The 18200-nt window shown below is 30.4% G+C and overlaps 1 protein-coding gene and 2 non-coding genes across 7 annotated transcripts in view; 1 reads left to right on the top strand and 2 right to left on the bottom strand.

Moving 5' to 3' along the window:
- Positions 1 to 18200, bottom strand: part of LOC114337269 (zinc finger protein 474-like) — a 296452-nt gene that overhangs the window by 111719 nt on the left and 166533 nt on the right. The gene's annotated exons all lie outside the window — the stretch shown is intronic.
- Positions 5949 to 6040, top strand: Trnay-gua (transfer RNA tyrosine (anticodon GUA)). The gene is given in 2 exon segments: positions 5949 to 5985; positions 6005 to 6040. It is a non-coding gene; the product is annotated as a tRNA-Tyr (tRNA).
- On the bottom strand, positions 14000 to 14091 carry Trnay-gua (transfer RNA tyrosine (anticodon GUA)). The gene is given in 2 exon segments: positions 14000 to 14035; positions 14055 to 14091. It is a non-coding gene; the product is annotated as a tRNA-Tyr (tRNA).

The raw sequence follows: 18200 nt of genomic DNA, 5'->3' as shown, positions 1-18200 counted from the left end.
CGGCTGTAATTTTGAATATTTTTTCGAGATATTTGGCACACGTATTCGTAATATAATAAAGAATTGCGGTACAGAGCCCAATTTGAAAAATATATTAATATGTGGAAATTACTCTGTAATTAAATACAATATTAAAAAAAACGAGCCTGTACCGCCATTAAGAAGAACAAAAAAATACACTTTCTTCAAATAAACTTTTTTATCCGATGCCTAGATTTTGTGTCATTTTGGAACTACTAATGAAATAAAAAATTTTAGTAGTTCCAAAATGACACAAAATCTAGGCATCGGATAAAAAAGTTTATTTGAAGAAAGTGTATTTTTTTGTTCTTCTTAATGGCGGTACAGGCTCGTTTTTTTAATATTGTATTTAATTACAGAGTAATTTCCACATATTAATATATTTTTCAAATTGGGCTCTGTACCGCCATTCCTTATTATATTACGAATACAGTAGGAAAAATGAAAGAATACCCATGAACGAACATATAAAACACGCTGTATTTTACTGTCACCGTGTCACACAAAAAATTGGCCAGCGCAAGTACATGTAATAATTATTGTTACATGTACTTGCACTGGACAATTTTCTTTGTGACACGGTGACAGGAAAATACAGCGTGTTTTATATGTTCGTTCATGGGTATTCTTTCATTTTTCCGACTGTACGTATGCCAAATATATCGAAAAAATATTCAAAATTACAGCCGCAATCTTGGAACGCGTTTTCGCTACCTGTTGATCGCTACTGCTTCCTCTTAATTTAAAACATTAAAATTAAAAACATTAAGGAAAAAATATTAGTTGGCCAAAGCTGTGGTATAAATATACTTACGTTTTAAATACTGAAATTTGTTTTTTTTTTATATATTTCGTAATATGTAATTCTAAAGTAATCTATTATAGTACTGTCGCAACGGCCTCCTTTATTCAGATGGATTTACCTAAGTTTTTTTTATCTATTTTGACCCGTAGAACACGAAATTTTTGGGTAACAGTTGATCCGGATGTCGATAAGATTGTTATAAACAAAGAACTTGAGGATTTACATAACAGCGATTTCTCGCAAAACAAAACATCTTTTTGTAGTTTTTGGGTCATTCTAAGAAAAAAATGTTCTTACAAGTTTTTTCGTAGGATGCATAGTTTTCGAGATAAGCGCGGTTAAACTTTCAAAAAATCGAAAAATTGCAATTTTTTAACCCGAATAACTTTTGATTAAAAAATAAAATAGCAATTCTAATTACCGCATTTGAAAGTTCGAGTCAAATTATATCGGTTTTGATTATTTGCATTGCTAAAAATTTATATTTTTATTGTTAAACAAAGCTGTAAACACATAGTGTTGTACCATTACTCTACCTACTCGTTCGATTTTTTTTTCTTTTTTTACTTTATTTTATTTTATAATGGCTTTGGCTTAGCCAATTAGCCAGACTATTTGTTGTTTCTATGGTATTACAATAACAATGTAATTAAATATTTGATAGTGATCATTGCTGATTAACGTTCGAACAACCGGCCCTAAGCCTACTTATAGTCTAAATTTACAGTGTGTTGTAATATTCATGGATACATTTTTCAATTTTGTGTGATATGTTTACAATTATTTTAAATTTTATTACCTAAGCCTATTTAAAATTTAAATTTACAGGACGTTACATATTTGTAAAGACATTTTAACGTTTGCTTGTTATTTGAAAAAATAATTTCATTTAAATTAATAGGTAAAGGGCAATTTAGATCAACTAACTCTTCATACATTATTTTAATATTTTGCCTGTACTGTCCACACTCCAATATGAGGTGCTGTCGATCTCCAATTCCACCACAGGCGCAATATGGGTTATCACTGATACCTATGCTGTGTTTGTATGATGGGGTTAGTGCGTGATTTGATCTTATAGGTCTGGATCCCGCGTATGAAAAAAAAGTTGATTAATAGCAAGCTGAAAATTTGTTAATAGCTTAAGGGTGTTTAGTCGAATAAACTTTGATATGTGTGAACACTGGAACAGGGGTAGTTTTAATTGTGGAACAGGTTAAAAATTTGGAACGGTCAGACCACGAAAACGGCACATTTATTTTGTCCGACAGAACAGACTTAAACTCTTCGAACAGAGATTAAACTCTCATGCAAAAATCAGACTGCTATTTATCACCAAATGGGCGTTTTAATGAGTGGAACATGTAGAATATGTCAAATGACAGGAATTATGACAGGTAATAAATAGCAGTCTGATTTTTTCATGAGAGTTTAATCTCTGTTCGGAGAGTTTAAGTCTGTTCTGTCGGACAAAATAAATGTGCCGTTTTCGTGCTGTGACCGTTCCAAATTTTTAACCTGTTCCACAATTAAAACTACCCCTGTTTCAGTGTTCCCATATATCAAAGTTTATTCGACTAGACACCCTTAAGCTATTAACAAATTTTCAGCTTGCTATTAATCAACTTTTTTTTCATACGCGGGATCCAGACCTATTACTCTATTTAATGTTTTTATAAATAACCTATTGGACTCATTTTTAAAACATCTCTCATTGGGAATTAGTGGTTGGCAATTTCTAAAATTTATTCCCGTTGTATTTTGGTTGTACAAACGTTGCCAATTTGTTTTGCAATTGTTTTTACTGACATTATCTATATCGTTCGATTTTAAATGAGAGGTTACTGAAAACATTACTCAAGCATTATGTGTTATAGCTTTGTTTAACAATAAAAAAAAAATAAATTTTTAGCAATGCAAATGATCAAAACCGATATAATTTGACTTAAACTTTCAAATGCGGTAAGTAGAATTGCTATTTTATTTTTTAATCAAAAGTCATTCGGGTTCAAAAATTGCAATTTTTCGATTTTTTGAAAGATCAACCGCGTTTATCTCGAAAACTATGCATTCTACGAAAAAACTTGTCGGAACATCTTTTGCTTACAATGACCCAAGAAGTACAAAAAAATGTTTTGTTTTGCGAGAAATCGCTGTTTTGTAATTCCTTAAGTTCGTTGTTTATAACAATCTTATCGACATCCGGATCAACTGTTACTCAAAAACTGTTACAAGGAGGCCGTTGTACCCCAACTGGCGACAGGACTATTATTCTAAGCGCCATCTACAAGATTATTGTGAAAGTGTCCAAAGTAAGAAACTAATATTTCGTCAATAGAACGTCCAAATGATTAGCAAAATCTAAAAAAAAACGATTGCAATTTAATTACTTTTTTGCTATTACGCCATAAAAATTAAATAATAAATTTGAAAATTTCCGGCGAAAGTTGCATTAGTAATCCGCTAGTTAGCGATACCAGCGAAGCTCAGAGCGAATAGGTACCTATCAATAAAGATGACAAATGTAAGTTGTCATAATTAAACAGTGCATGAATACACTAATAGCATAATAGTAAATGACTGTTTTGGAGTGTAATTATCAGCGTCATGACGTATTTGCTTGACAATTTGGATTTAGGTTCTCTTACCCCCCACTTCAAAGTTGGACTCGTGCTGTTGGTTACTTTTACTTGAGGGGTGAAAGTCTCTACGATTTCGGGGGTGAAAAATATACGTTTAAAATAAGTCCGGAAATGTATAAAATTGACTAATTATAAACAACTTCTGTTCTATAGAAGAGTTTCTTTATCTAAGTCAATACTTTTTTTAAGTTATTTGCGAGTGGAAATGTTATTTTTCAACAAAAAACACGTTTTTTCCAAAAAAATACGTGAAAAAAGGTCTATAGACACAATGAAAGCAAAAGTTGTAGCTCATGAAAAATTGATTTTATTTATTCAATTCAAAATTAAATATTTCAACGTGAAATAACCAAAAAATGAAGCATTTTTCGGGGAAAATTCATTAAAACTTTTTTAAATGTTTATAAAAAAGCTTTATTTTTTACAAAGAATTTTAGTATCAAAACTAGGCAAGTTACGCTCAAAATAAAGTTGACCCCTTTTTTGGTAAATAAAAAATGGTAAAAATCTCTCCCTATTTAGCATCCCAAATAAAATTAATCGTTATCGCTTTACCATTTACTTCATATGTATTGTTTATATGATCTGTAAGTTTAACCGGTTCGAACTTCTTATTTTTGAAAAAAATTGATTTTGTAGTAAAAAAAGTTTTTTTATAATGGATGCCCTTAAAAATGATGCTTTTGAAATGCCCTTTTTTCAAAATAACTTCTATAACTAAAAAAGTATTTATTTAAGTTATATAAGTTAAGTTAAATAAGAACAACTTATCATGTGCTTTTACTGAATCGATAGACTTAATTTTTTTCTCATTTCTCATTTTTTTATAAGCTACATTTTTGCTAAGAATATTTTTTTTTCATCAAACACTTACTTTTTGAGTTATTTGAAGATAACTGAAGATTATTACACGGTATCGGATTTTTATCGATTGTTTTTTGTAAGAAATGGTAAAAATCAACATGTTTATTATTGCTAAACAAAAAATAAGCTTAAAACAAAAAATCTCCACAGCGTTACCTCACGAAAAGTCTAAAGAAAATAATATTTATTTAAATATTTATTAATATGCAACATTTCAGGTGCATCAATCAAGTAGTTTTTGAGCAAGCGAAGCTGTTGCAAAGCCGAAGGTAGGGTTATTCCAGAGACATGTAAAAGAATAGAATAATTGGCTAGGGATATGCCACTCAATTACTCAATGCATCGAGGTGTAACGTCGACATAGGATTGAGTGGTCTAGCCATCTTTGTCAGTCACATGCGCGGGCTCGCTTGGTTAAAAGAGATAGATAGACCACCGATCGACTGTTTCCATGCTGTTTCCGCGTTACGTTTTTTTGGTGAGTACCTATGCCGAGTCGACGCTTTATGTCAATGTATTATTCAACATCAACAGGCTGTAGGCTGTAGTTCATGTAATTTTACTCCGATCGTCCATTCAATCAAAAATTTTCAAAGAATAGGTATTCTTAAAGTTATGTAGGTAGGTAAGTACTTTCATTTAAAATAATAAAAAAAATCGAAGATTTAAAAATTTTCAAACCATACCCCAACTCCCCCTTAATATGAATTACCTAGGTACAGCACCTCTTGAAAATTTTGACAATATTATGTTTTGAAAATTCAATTCCGTGGGTAAAGTAGATACCGAAGAAAAGTACAAAATGGTAAGAAATGTGCACTTTAATTGCAACTTGTTCTTACCAGTGCTGCGCCAACACGTGGCGCGTGGTAGCGCCTAAGTGCAAAACATTTAATGGCGCCCAAAAAATATGCATTTTTTTTAAATAACTAAAATTTCTCTAAAATAACTCTAGTGGCGCCCCTTAATTGTTGGCGCCTGTGTGCGCCGCACATATTGCACACGTGTACGACGCGGCCCTGGTTTTGATTAATTAGATATCTTAGATATTAATTAGATATATTAGATATAAATTCATTTTTTAGTAAAATTGTGGCTTATTTCCCATAAAAAATACGTAAAATCTATTAATTAGATATTAATTTAGATATCTTCATTTAATTGATCAAAATCCAACAGCAAAAGGTATTATGGGGTTTCTGATGGTTAAATAAATAAAATTAAACATTTAAAACAGTAGGTATACATATGTAGAAGGTATTCTAAAAAGTCTATTCACTAGGTATATTATTTTAAAAAATTTAAATATTAGAAAAGTTTAAAATAAAAATTTTTAATTTGAATTTCGTTATACATATTAGGTATACAAGTTGTATAATACAACATCAGTAATTATTTAGTTTATGTATTATCGTATTATACATAAACTAAATATTATGTTTACAAAGACTTTTTGTTATCTGTACTATATCAAAGTTTTCTTTGAATTGTAATTAAAACGTTAGTTTCAATTTATCACATAAACAATACAAATTATTTTTTTCAAATAAATAGTAGATATTTAGTTCAAAAATGGCTCTCACAATGTATACCAGTATTCACACAAAGGTTTATAACCTTCGATAGCTCAGTTGGTAGAGCGGTGGACTGTAGTGGAATTATCAGATTAGTCATCCATAGGTCGCTGGTTCAAATCCGGCTCGAAGGAATCTTTTTTGTTTTTTTTTTAATTTAACTAATAATATTCGTCGCCTTTCGTAGTAGTAGTTTATTTTATTTTATTAATATGAACGGTAGAACCCAGGGCCCCCGTAACCGGGCGAGCAACGCGTGCGAAGAAATATTTATTTTAACGAAATATTCATTTTTTATACAATTTTAATTTTACATTTTTAACGAATATTTGGAGAAATTTCAAAAATAAAAAAATGTTTATTAATGAAAAAGTAATTAAAATCTTATTTTATATTTTTGGTGTTAATAATTTACTACTATATATTATTGTATTTTTTTTAACGGTATAATATCGGAATACCTATTTTGCAGTACTTATCCGTAAATCGCAAAAATTTGTTTAGAGGTCAAAACTTGTTGGGTTGTAATATTCTGTGCAGATTTGAAACTTTCGTGGATTTTTGAAATTAAAACAATTTCATAAAAATTTGGCATTGGGGTTTTTCGGGACGAGGAATTCGAATTTTGACAAATAAATTTTAACGGTGGATAGCTTGGGTTTTGGGTTAAATAGATTTTTTAATAATTTAATAGAAACACCCAATTTGATAAATAATACATGCTATAAAAAGGCATAGATAGTAATATAAAAATAATATGTACCATTATATTTATTTCTAAACTACCGTTTTTGAAATTCTGTTAGCAAGACATAAAGCAAGTACTTTACTATTAAAAATATCCAATCATTCAGATTTATTTATAGAGATCATAATGATTATTTGGTATCATGTTTATTCCAGATTAATATTATGCGCAAAATGATACAATAATTGACATTTAAGTATGTCAAAACTATTTAAAGAATCTAGTTGATCATTTTAAAAATTACAGTCTCCCCCCTCTGTGGTTCTCGGCGCTAAGGTATAAGGTGCCCGCCTGCAAAACTAGCATAATGCCTATTAGGTTTTTAAAATTAGTATGTATTTTGTATAACACCAGCAGCAAAAAGCTCATTTTGGCGCCCACCAAATAGGGGCGCCCGCCTGCAGGGCAGCATCAGTTGAAGGCCCGTTATCGCCGGCCCTGTGTGGCTCAATGGTAAGAGAGCCGACCTTTGGATCAAAGGGTTGTGAGTTATGAATCCCAGCTGAGTATCAAATTTTTCTTTATTAAAAATCAGTTAATAGAAATAATTTATATCCTTGTGGGATCGGTGAAGGGAGACGTTTGGATAAAATTAGCGTCTCTTTGCAAAGACAATGAAATAGACTTTACTATATAACAAGACATTTACTCTACACATTACACTATAATCTGAATGTGAAATCAACTGTATTATCACAATGGCCAAAAAAATCACAGAGATGAAAATGTTGTTGAGGAAATAATTGCCAAAGTGGGAAAATTGGCAGCTGATGAACAAGGTTTTCCTTCGTTAAATATCGTGAAACGAAAATATAAACCAAAATTTTTCGATTATGAACACAGAAACGAGACATTTCAAGATCCAAAAACCGCGTTTAAAATATTATTTTTTTTTTTAGAATAATTATTGATCAAATTCATTGAATAGTAGATTTGATACGATGTCTTATTATGATAATGTTTTTGGTTTTTCAGTGATTTTTTACATTAAGTGACCATGATATTTTAAAACATTTTCTTGCTCTTTAACAAAAGATAACTGATCCAGTGAAGGCGGAGGCAAAAGTAAAGATTGATGCAACTGATTTATTTAGCGAGATAAAAAGCTTTATAATTAGGTACTTTAATTACCTAACTCATCTGATCCACTTATATTCTTCAATATATATTTGAAGATAATCTAACTTCATCTTTATCAAATATCACTGTTTCATGAAGAATCATCCTCACTTTACCGGTATCTGTTGCTTCTGGTGAGCGATCATTTTCAAAATTAAAGTTAATTAAAAATTGTTTGAGCTGTACTATGGTACAGGAAAGATTATCTGGTTTGGTAATATTAACCATCGAGCAAGAGCTCGTCAATAAAATTGAATTTAAAGATATTATAAAAGAATTTGCTGCCGTCAAATTTAGAAAAACACCCATTTAATTCAATTTAGATTTAAGATATCGATTTCTAGATTCAAGGGCGTTGGCGCAAAATTTGGCGCCAATGTGTTTTAAATGCATTCATTTTTTTCGAATCCCGAGAAAACTAATATGTAAGAATTTTTGAAAAATTTAAACGCAGAATGAAAGATTGCATTATTACCGAGGGCCGAAAGTCCCTGAAAACTTCTATAATGTTTATTTTAATCAATTACAGGGGTGAAAAAAAGAAAATTTAGCGTAATTTTTAATTTCAAATATCTCATTCAAAAGAACTTTTTGTTCATTCTAAGGTACTTCGGCCCTCGGTAATAATGTAATCTTTCATTCTGCGTTAAAATTTTTCAAAAATTCTTACATATTAGTTTTCTCAGGATTCGAAAAAAATGAATGGATTTAAAACACATTGATCCGAAATTTTACGCCTACGCCCTTAACTAATATACTGTTATATTTCTATTTGATATGAAAATTAAATTTTGATAATTATAAACAAAATTCAATTTAATATAAAATATTTTCAATTTTCTCAACCACGGGCATATAAATTTAGAACAACCTGTATACAACAAATTGTTATATTTAATTTTAAGAAGTGATTAAACGAAACTCGGGACAATGCGCTTAGAATAAACAAAGTGAATGGCGCGTACCATTATCGTTGTTCGCGGAAGGTTCGATCATTAGCCTATGCTAAATAAAACTCAAGTGAAATCGATAATAGGTCATTATCGTTGTTCGCGGAAGGTTCGATCATTAGCCTATGCTAAATAAGACTCAGTTGAAGTAGATAATAGGTCATTAAATTTTGTAAATAGTAGAAAGTAATTTTAGAATGGGAATTAACTATTTTTTTTGAAATCCATTAAGCATATTTAGAAAGATTAAAAATTGGTTTTGAGGAATACTGCGAATGAGAGTTGGTGGTGGAAGGTTGATTTGTGAATCTGGAAGGGATATTTAGAAAGTAGGGGAATGAATGACAAATAGAGATCAGAATGTTTTGAGCTGTCGAGAAGTGAAGTCCAGTAGTAGACGGTAGTGTACGGAGAGTGAGAAAGCCGGTGTAGTTCCGTGAGTGTGGAGTATCTATCGTGGAACGAGAGGTAGGCCAGGTTGAGAGTAAAAGAACCTCCTTGAGCCAAGAGTGTCCCGGTAGCTGATTGCAGTTTCGAAAAAGGTAGAATACAGCATCACGACAGAAGCAGGAACGAGAGCTATACGAGCTAGTTTTCAAAGGAGAACATTACTGAAAGCCAGGACGAGGTTTTGATCGCAGCCAAGGATAGCAGGAAACGGGTCTTGTGTGAAGACATTCTCAGTTCACCAGAAAAAGGTCAGTCTCATTTGTTTGGACATGAATGTATGGGTTTTTCGTATTAAATACCACATTATAAATTGAAGAATATAATAAATAATATCAAAAAAGCTTCATCAAACTTAAATAGAATTGTTGCTAATAAATCCTAATAGTTAAATGTTAATAAAAACTTTCAATTGGAAACCAAAAGGAAATAAGATTCCCATTTGTAAATGTTATTTTTAAGAAAATAAGATCTAGCAAATATTAAGCAGTGATTGCCATTTAAATAAAATAAACAATATTTTGATCATAATTGTAACCCATATGTGTGTATTATTTTACTCTTTTCTTTCCTATCCCGATTAGGAACCATTGAGAAATACTTAGAAGCCACGAGAGTAAGTAATCAATTTTATAATTCGCCCTGAGATTGAAAACATATTGATATGTGATCTGGTAAATTAATTAGATTATTATTAATGCATTGATTAAATTAAATGACATATAAGAATATTATCTCATATCAATAATCAAGATCACGTCAATACATACCTATTAAAGTTCTATTTATTTTTTTGCCATTATCAGTAAATTAGTTACAAAAAAAATAAAATTTGAGTTCTTGCAATTTCTGTTGTAAAAGGAGTAAAATATAAAAAATTATAGATTTATTTCATAATTGGATATAGGTAGATTTAAAGGGCGCCAAAATATATCCATCACGCGGGCGCTGCTCAGCCTTGCGGGGGCCCTGGTAGAACCATTTTACAAATGAAAAAATGTATAAAAATATAAATGAGACTACTTGCAATAATCTATTGCAGGCGTATAATTGCTAATACATAGGTACTACACTAAGTTTACAATCAAGATGCAGTAGAAATAAACAAACCAAGACACGTTAAATGTTACAAGGAGCACTCCCGAATCATAATTTACAATGTATAAACTTTGGAAATTATGATTTGGGATTTACAATGTAAGTATACATAGGTACATTTTAAATTATGATTTGGGAGTGCTCCTAATAGCATTTAACGTGTCTTTATGAAACAGTTTATTTATTTCTACTGCATCTTGATTATAAACTTAGTATAGGTATTTAGATTAGACACCAAAATAATACAGAAAATTAGAGCACAGAAAAAAGTGGCAATACTAACACAGATTTGAAATTAATTAGCTGATTAAACTTTTACGTTTTTAACTTCTTCATCACCTTTTGTGTACGCTTCAGTCAGGGCCGGTTTCACCAACAATAAATAAATCAGTGAGTTATTCCTCGAATAAAATTAATTATGGCCGGTTTGACCAACGAAAAATAGTAGTTTATTCGATGAATAAAGTTATTTGACCAATAAAACTGACACATCTACGTTTCACTAACGTCAAATAAGATTTATTTTATTTATTTATCAAAGAATTATTTACCTACTCTTTGAATAAATTGACAAAGAAAAAGGAACAAAATTACACTTTTTTTATCTTTCTTAATTTTCTCCAAAAGAGTTGTTTTCTCAAAAAGAGTAAAAAAAAGTTGTTTATTTCATGTCTAAAGTAAAATAATTTAGTGCGTTTTAAAGATTATATCTTAAGCTTTAATAAAGCGACTAAAAAATTTTAATTATAAATATATTTGTTCAAACTTGAGTAATACCCTCTTAAAAACTACAAAGTTTTCAAAAATTATATTTTTTGAAAGGTTGTTGTTCTGAAGCTATTTCTTTGTGGCATTTATATAATCAATTATTTTCAATGGGAAATAAGTCACAATTTTACCAAAAAAATGATTTTATTAACGATTCGACGCCCAAGTCGGAATACAAAATAATACTAAATTAAACAAAAATCTTGTTGCTTAGTAAAAAATTCTTCTAATAATTGATTTAATCTGACTTATTTATATCTGCAATTCAGACATGTGTTGATGTATTATACATTTTAAAGTAGAAGACTTTAAAAATGATATTGCCAATATTGATGAGTTGCGTTCCTGGGACGACTTTACTGAAAAATAGTTCATTTGATTACATGAAATCAACCTAATACATTTCTGAATTGCCGATATAAATGAGTCAGATTAAATAAATTATTAGAAGAATATTTTACTAAGCAACAACATTTTTGTTTAATTTAGTATTATTTTGTATTTTGACAACGACACCCGACTTGGGCGTCGAAACGTTAATAAAATCATTTTTTTGGTAAAATTGTGGCTTATTTCCCATTGAAAACAGTTGATTGAGAGGTTGTATCATTTGAATTAAATATTTGAGATTTTTTTAAATGAAACATCATTTAGCAAGATGTTTGAAAGGTAAGATGTGCACATTTGAGAGTTATATAAGTAAAATTTTATTACTTTCACATTTTTAAATCTTTTTTAAACAAAATTCATGTAAGTCTCACTTTACGCCCACACCGTACTTACGTCCAGTGCTGTTTTTGTGACAGTACGCGCCGGAACGCCGCGCCGCGCCGTACCGACACCTCTTGGGACATAATATAAAAAAAAAACAACCAAGTTATAGACAAATTCCTGAATTCTTCCTTGCTCCCAAATAGCTTTAAAACGCCCTTATTGAGGCTAAATTTAAAAAGTTTTCCCCGGGGCAGACCCTCCGGAACATTGTTACCAGAACCTCTATTGTTACAAAAACATCACTGCTTACGTCCATACATTGTATTTTTTATTATAACTATAAGATAGCTTTAATGTTCTTCTTTCATTTCCAAGTTGTAAAATTTAAGTTGATCAATTATTTAAAGAATTATATTAAAATAACTCAATCAAGCGCTTTGCCGAAAGCTAATATGTATACACTGCGCCTATGTTTGTGAGAAGGGTGACTTTAAATAAAAAATTATAGAAGTTATAGATTTAATTTTAGAAAAATCTTTATATAAGGTTTTTTGTGTAAAATTTTCTGAATTTTTCAATGGTCAAGTCAGTTTTTTTATAAGATTTATATTTTCGTAGGTATGTATTTAATAAAACAACTAATTTCACCGTTTATTTGTTTAATAAAAAAGGAAGCACCCACTTCTGAAGTACAGTGAAACCTCGATAAGTCGGATTAATCGGGACCGCGGCCTATAGGTAGGTACTTACAGGTAAACTATATTATAATTAATTGCGAAAACATGAAATACATATACAGGGTGTCCCGAAAAGATTGGTCATAAATTATACCACAGATTCTGGGGTCAAAAATAAGTTGATTGAACCTCACTTACCTATATACAATAGTGCACACAAAAAAAGTTACAGCCCTTTGAAGTTACAAAATGAAAATCGATTTTTTTTCAGATATCGAAAACTCTTAGAGATTTTTTATTGAAAATGGACATGTGGCATTCTTATGGCAGCAACATCTTATAAAAAAAAAATTAAAGTGAAATTTGTGCACCCCATAAAAATTTTATGGGGGTTTTGTTCCTTTAAACCCCCCCAAACTTTTGTGTACGTTCCAATTAAATTATTATTGAGACACCTTTAGTTTAACACAATGTTTTTAAAACTTTTTTGCCTCCTAATACTTTTTCGATAAGCCAGTGTTTATCGACTGTATTTTGAATATTTGTCGAATCCACCACATATTTGTATATTATGGTTAAGTACGATTATAGAGACCTGTTAATAATCTGAAAATTTATTTATAATTTGCATTTTTAGGTATATTTTGAAAAATATCTCGATAAAAGGTGACTTGTCAAAAAAAGACTAAGAGGCAAAAAAGTTTTAAAAACACTGTGTTTAACTAATGGTACCACAATAATAGTTTAATTGGAACGTACACAAACGTTTGGGGGCTTTAAAGTAACAAAACCCCCATAAAATTTTTATGTAAATATATTAGAAAAGAAGCCGCATCTCGATAAAACTGGATTATCGAAAAAATACTAAGAGGCAAAAAAGTTTTAAAAACGTTGTGTTTAACTAATGGTATCACAATAATGAATTAATTGGAACGTACACAAAAGTTTGGGGGGGGGGTTTAAGGGAACCAAACCCCCATAAAATTTTTATGGGGTGGACAAACTTCACTATAATTTTGTTTTAAGACCTTCCTGCCACAAGAATAATACATGTTCATTTTCAATAAAAAATCTCCAATAGTTTTCGATATATTGAAAAAAATCGATTTTCATTTTGTAACTTAAAGGGCTGTAACTTTTTTTATGAGTATATTTGTACTAAGGTAAGTTAGGTTCAATCGAACTATTTTTGAGCCCAGAATGTGTGGTATAATTTATGACCAATCTTTTCGGGACACCCTGTATATGGACACTACATCTAAATTACGTACAGTTGTATACAGTTATTGTTCATTTCTTGGTAAAAAACTCAGTCAAACTGAAAAAACGTTTGTTTTGTTTGATGAAAATCGGTCCGGGTTATCGAAGACCGACTTATCGGGGTTTTACTGTAGAACTTTTTGATATGGTGTTTAAAACATTTCTTAATGAAATTACTAAAAGTTCTATCCTGTTTGTGTTTGATTTTTTCCGTAACCAAAAACTCTATTGACCTATTACTTCTAAATCCTAAAATACACTGTTTAAGAAAGAATAGATTTATTAGTTAATTAAAAAAAAAATAAAAAAGTTTCCTTCGAGCCGGATTTGAACCAGCGACCTATGGATGACTACTCTGATAATTCCACTACAGTCCACCGCTCTACCAACTGAGCTATCGAAGGTTGAAGCTCAGCTTTCCAAAGTCGCAAAGTGAACGGATATCTACTGATTTTATATAAATTAATAATAAAGTTCAAAACCTCCAAACTGTTTTTTCCGTTTTTCTTATTTTGGTCTTTTTTATGTATCATAACTCCTGCCATCTTTTTTTAAGAGCATAGGCGCAAAATTTGCTAGCAATGCTTTTTAAATGCATTCATTTTTTTCGAATCCTAAAAAAGTAATAAATATTTTTGAAACATTTAAACGGAGATTGAAAGATTACATTATTACCGTAGGTCGAAAGTTCCTTTGAATAAACAAAAAGTTTCATTTAAAAAAGATATTTGAAATTAAATATTTAATTCAGAGAAATGACTGTAGATGGCAATTATATTGATTGGATAATTGGATCCCCTGTCCACCCTGTCGCATGGTTACTGGTAAAATCGTTAATTTAAAAATAAAAATCGACCTTTTTCGGGACTTATCTCCAATTCCATAAATTTGCCTATCTATATAGTTAAATATTTAAATATAATTAAGAAATCTAAATTATTTTTTAGGTTTGACTGATCCGCAACTATAATGCGACCGACTCTCGTTAAAAGAATTGATTTTTAATTTTAATTTAGTTAATTTTAATTTAGTTAAAAGAATTGATTATTAAAACTAAATAAAAAATCAAAATAATAAATTAATTTATTTACTAGCATTATTCAAATAAATTTTAAGTGTTTAATTTTTTAAAGGTTTTCTCCGAATTTTATTTAAGTACCTACCTACTTCATTTGTAACTACGTTTTAAATGTTAATGCCAAGGCAATTTATTGATTTTCTGGGAATATTGTTCATGGTAGAAAACACTTTTTATAAAATATATTGTCTATTGATATTCTAGCAAACACGTGAAGTTATTACAAAATAGGAATAAATTTGAATTTTATTTGTGTATTAGATACATAAATTATTTGACCTTCTGAACGTGGGATTTTCGAACTAGACAAATACTAGACAATATTTTCTTTAAATTTTATTACGCATTTATTAAAATAAAATGGAGTTTTTATAGTGACAATCAAGATGTTCACATAAATGTTACAAATCCATATCATATGGGTACACAAAATGTTATAAGCAGAAAAATAAAAAATTAAAAAATAAGATAGAACAGCAAAATTGGAAAAAAGATTATCTTCTATTTCGTAAACTATTTCGTAACAAAAAAAAAAGACAGAAAAAAGAAAAAGGACTGAGTTTTCAATCTAATAGTACATAAAATAACATTTTAAAATATTATTTTACATCACATCAGATTGAAAACAATTTTAAAACTTCTCTGGTGACACCTCCAAGGCTTCTAAAAAATACGTGCCATACTGATGCCAAGACTATAGAAAGATGACGGAATTTTACAATTTATAATTCACATCCCATCTGCTCAGCGTGGTAAAAGCTCCAACAAGAAAGTTTCATACGTACTCCAAATAGAATAAATAAATTAAACATTAAAAATGTATAAACGTTTTTAATTTCGTGGCAACCTGAAAATGCAGCCGCATTATATTCTAATTCAATCAGAGAGTAGGTACAGCAAGTGTATTTATATACCGGTTTCGGGTCTTTTTTGCCCCTCGTCAGTAGTCACATACGTTTTTCTCTCTGACTGAATCACGATACAACGACGCGTGCAGTCACGGATTGCAACGAACGAAATGGCTGGGATGCCTTAGCGACATCTGCTAGAAAAAAGACTAAGTTTTCAATGTAACAGTACATAAAAAAATAACATTTAAAATATTATTTTTTATCCCATCAGATTGAAAACAATGAGAACCTTCTTTGGTGACACCTCCGAAGTTTCTAAAAATGTTTATACATTTCTAATGTTCAATTTGTTTACTCTATTTGGTGTACGTAGGAAACCTTCCCGTTGGAGCTTTTATTTACCACGCTGAGCAGATGGGATGTGATTTGCAAATTGAAAAAATCCCTCATCTTCCTGTAGTCTCGGCTTCCGCATGGCTTGCAAGGGCAAAAAGCCCCGAAACCTGTATAGACACTTGACGTACTCTCTGATTGAATAAGAATATAATGCGGCTGCATTTTCGGGTTGCAACGAAATTGAAAATGTTTATACATTTTTAATATTTCGTAACAATTTCTTTTAGTACCTATTACATTTTGCACCTTTCGTTCAGGAATTCTGAAAGGATTCAGAATTTCTACTTGAATGATTATCTCATTCATAGAAGATTCTGACCAATAGAAAGCTACAGAAATAAAAATTAAACTGATTATTTTTTGATGATTTTAACTTCCAATCGTATAGTAAGATATTTGATCACGTGTTTAATTCTGTCCAATCAGATTAAAATTATACTGAGAATTATCTACTGTAGAAAATTACCGATAGAATTTTTTTAAGTAGATGGTTTCGGTTTAATGGCAACTAGTTTCCTAGTTTTGACAACTGTCACATTTAAGAAAATATCCATAATATACGTATTAAAAAATAATCTTACGAATATCATACGACAGTAAGACTAAATAAGAAAATAATGCTTCATTTTTACTCAAATTTGTTGTCATTGGGCAATGTCTATTGCCAGACAACAAATTTTCGAAAAACTGTCGCATTATTTTCAATTTATTCTCACTCTCTTGTGATACTATATTACCCGATAATTTTTGATAATTTCCCGTCGTCAAGTATATTACGTCAGATGCCCTTCGTTGCTATGAAAAAATACATTCAGTGACATTAATGACAATTAATGTTTTAAAAATTATAAAAGTGATGACTTTCAACCGTCAAATATTTATAACAACTGTGTGTTTAATTGTACTAATTTGTACTTACATCAATAAATTACAATAAAATTTTGGTTTTGAACAGCTTTATTCATGAAATAATCGCAACAAATTGCACTCGATCTCTAAAATTAATATAGAATTTTAGAGCTCTTGTGCAATTACTACTGATTATTTCATTCATAGGAGATTCTGACTAATAGAAAGCTACAGAAATCTGAATTAAATCAATAATTTTTGATAGTTGCCCGTCGTTAAGTATATTACGTCAGATGCCCTTCGTTGCTACGAAAAAATACATTCAGTGACATTTATGACAATTAATGTTTTAAAAATTATAAAAGTGATGACTTTCAATCGTCAAATATTTATAAAAACTTTGTGTTTAATTGTACTAATTTGTACTTACATAAATAAATTACAATAAAATTTTGGTTTTGAACAGTTTTATTCATGAAATAATCGCATCAAATTGCACTCGAACTCTAAAATTAATATAGAATTTTAGAGCTCTTGTGCAATTACTACTGATAATTATTATGATCACTTAGAATCGTATTAGAATTTAGAAAGCCATACTTAATTCTGTTTTATGCACAGATCCCAAATTATCTATTGTTTGACTGGTTTCAGGGCGATTTCAATTATAAATCCCGAATTTTAAATTATCGGCTGCTTCGGGGTGATTTCAACCCTATAGGGGTGAGTTGTTCAATTTTCATCAATCAACTATCAGACAAAACCTAAAACTAGAACCAATCAATGAAAAATAGTAGAAGGACAACCTAGATGGTTCGGCCACGTGTGTAGAATACCGAACGAGAGACTAACAAAACGAGTGTTCGAAACGAAAGCGCAGGGCAAAAACAAAAGAGGAAGACCAAGTGTTATGTGGGTAGATGAAATCAGAAAAGAAATCGAGAAGAAAGGATTGACATTGGAAAGTGCAAGGAACCTAATCCAAGATCAGAAAGCATGGAGACAACAATGCAAAACTGAACTCCACCAACCAATAGGTCTGGATCCCGCGTATGAAAAAAAAGTTGATTAATAGCAAGCTGAAAATTTGTTAATAGCTTAAGGGTGCCTAGCCGGACAAACTTTGATATATGGGAACACTGGAACAGGGGAAGTTTTAATTGTGGAACAGGTTAAAAATTTGGAACGGTCACACCACGAAAACGGCACATGTATTTTGTCCGACAGAACAGACTTAACTCTTCGAACAGAGATTAAACTCTCATGCAAAAAATCAGACTTCTATTTATCACCAAATGGGCGTTTTAATGAGTGGAACATAAAGAATATGTCAAATGGC

Source organism: Diabrotica virgifera, chromosome 8 (genome assembly GCF_917563875.1).
Source record: "Diabrotica virgifera virgifera chromosome 8, PGI_DIABVI_V3a".
In the NCBI taxonomy this organism is placed as follows: domain Eukaryota; kingdom Metazoa; phylum Arthropoda; class Insecta; order Coleoptera; family Chrysomelidae; genus Diabrotica; species Diabrotica virgifera.
This window is presented reverse-complemented; position numbering and strand designations above follow the sequence as displayed.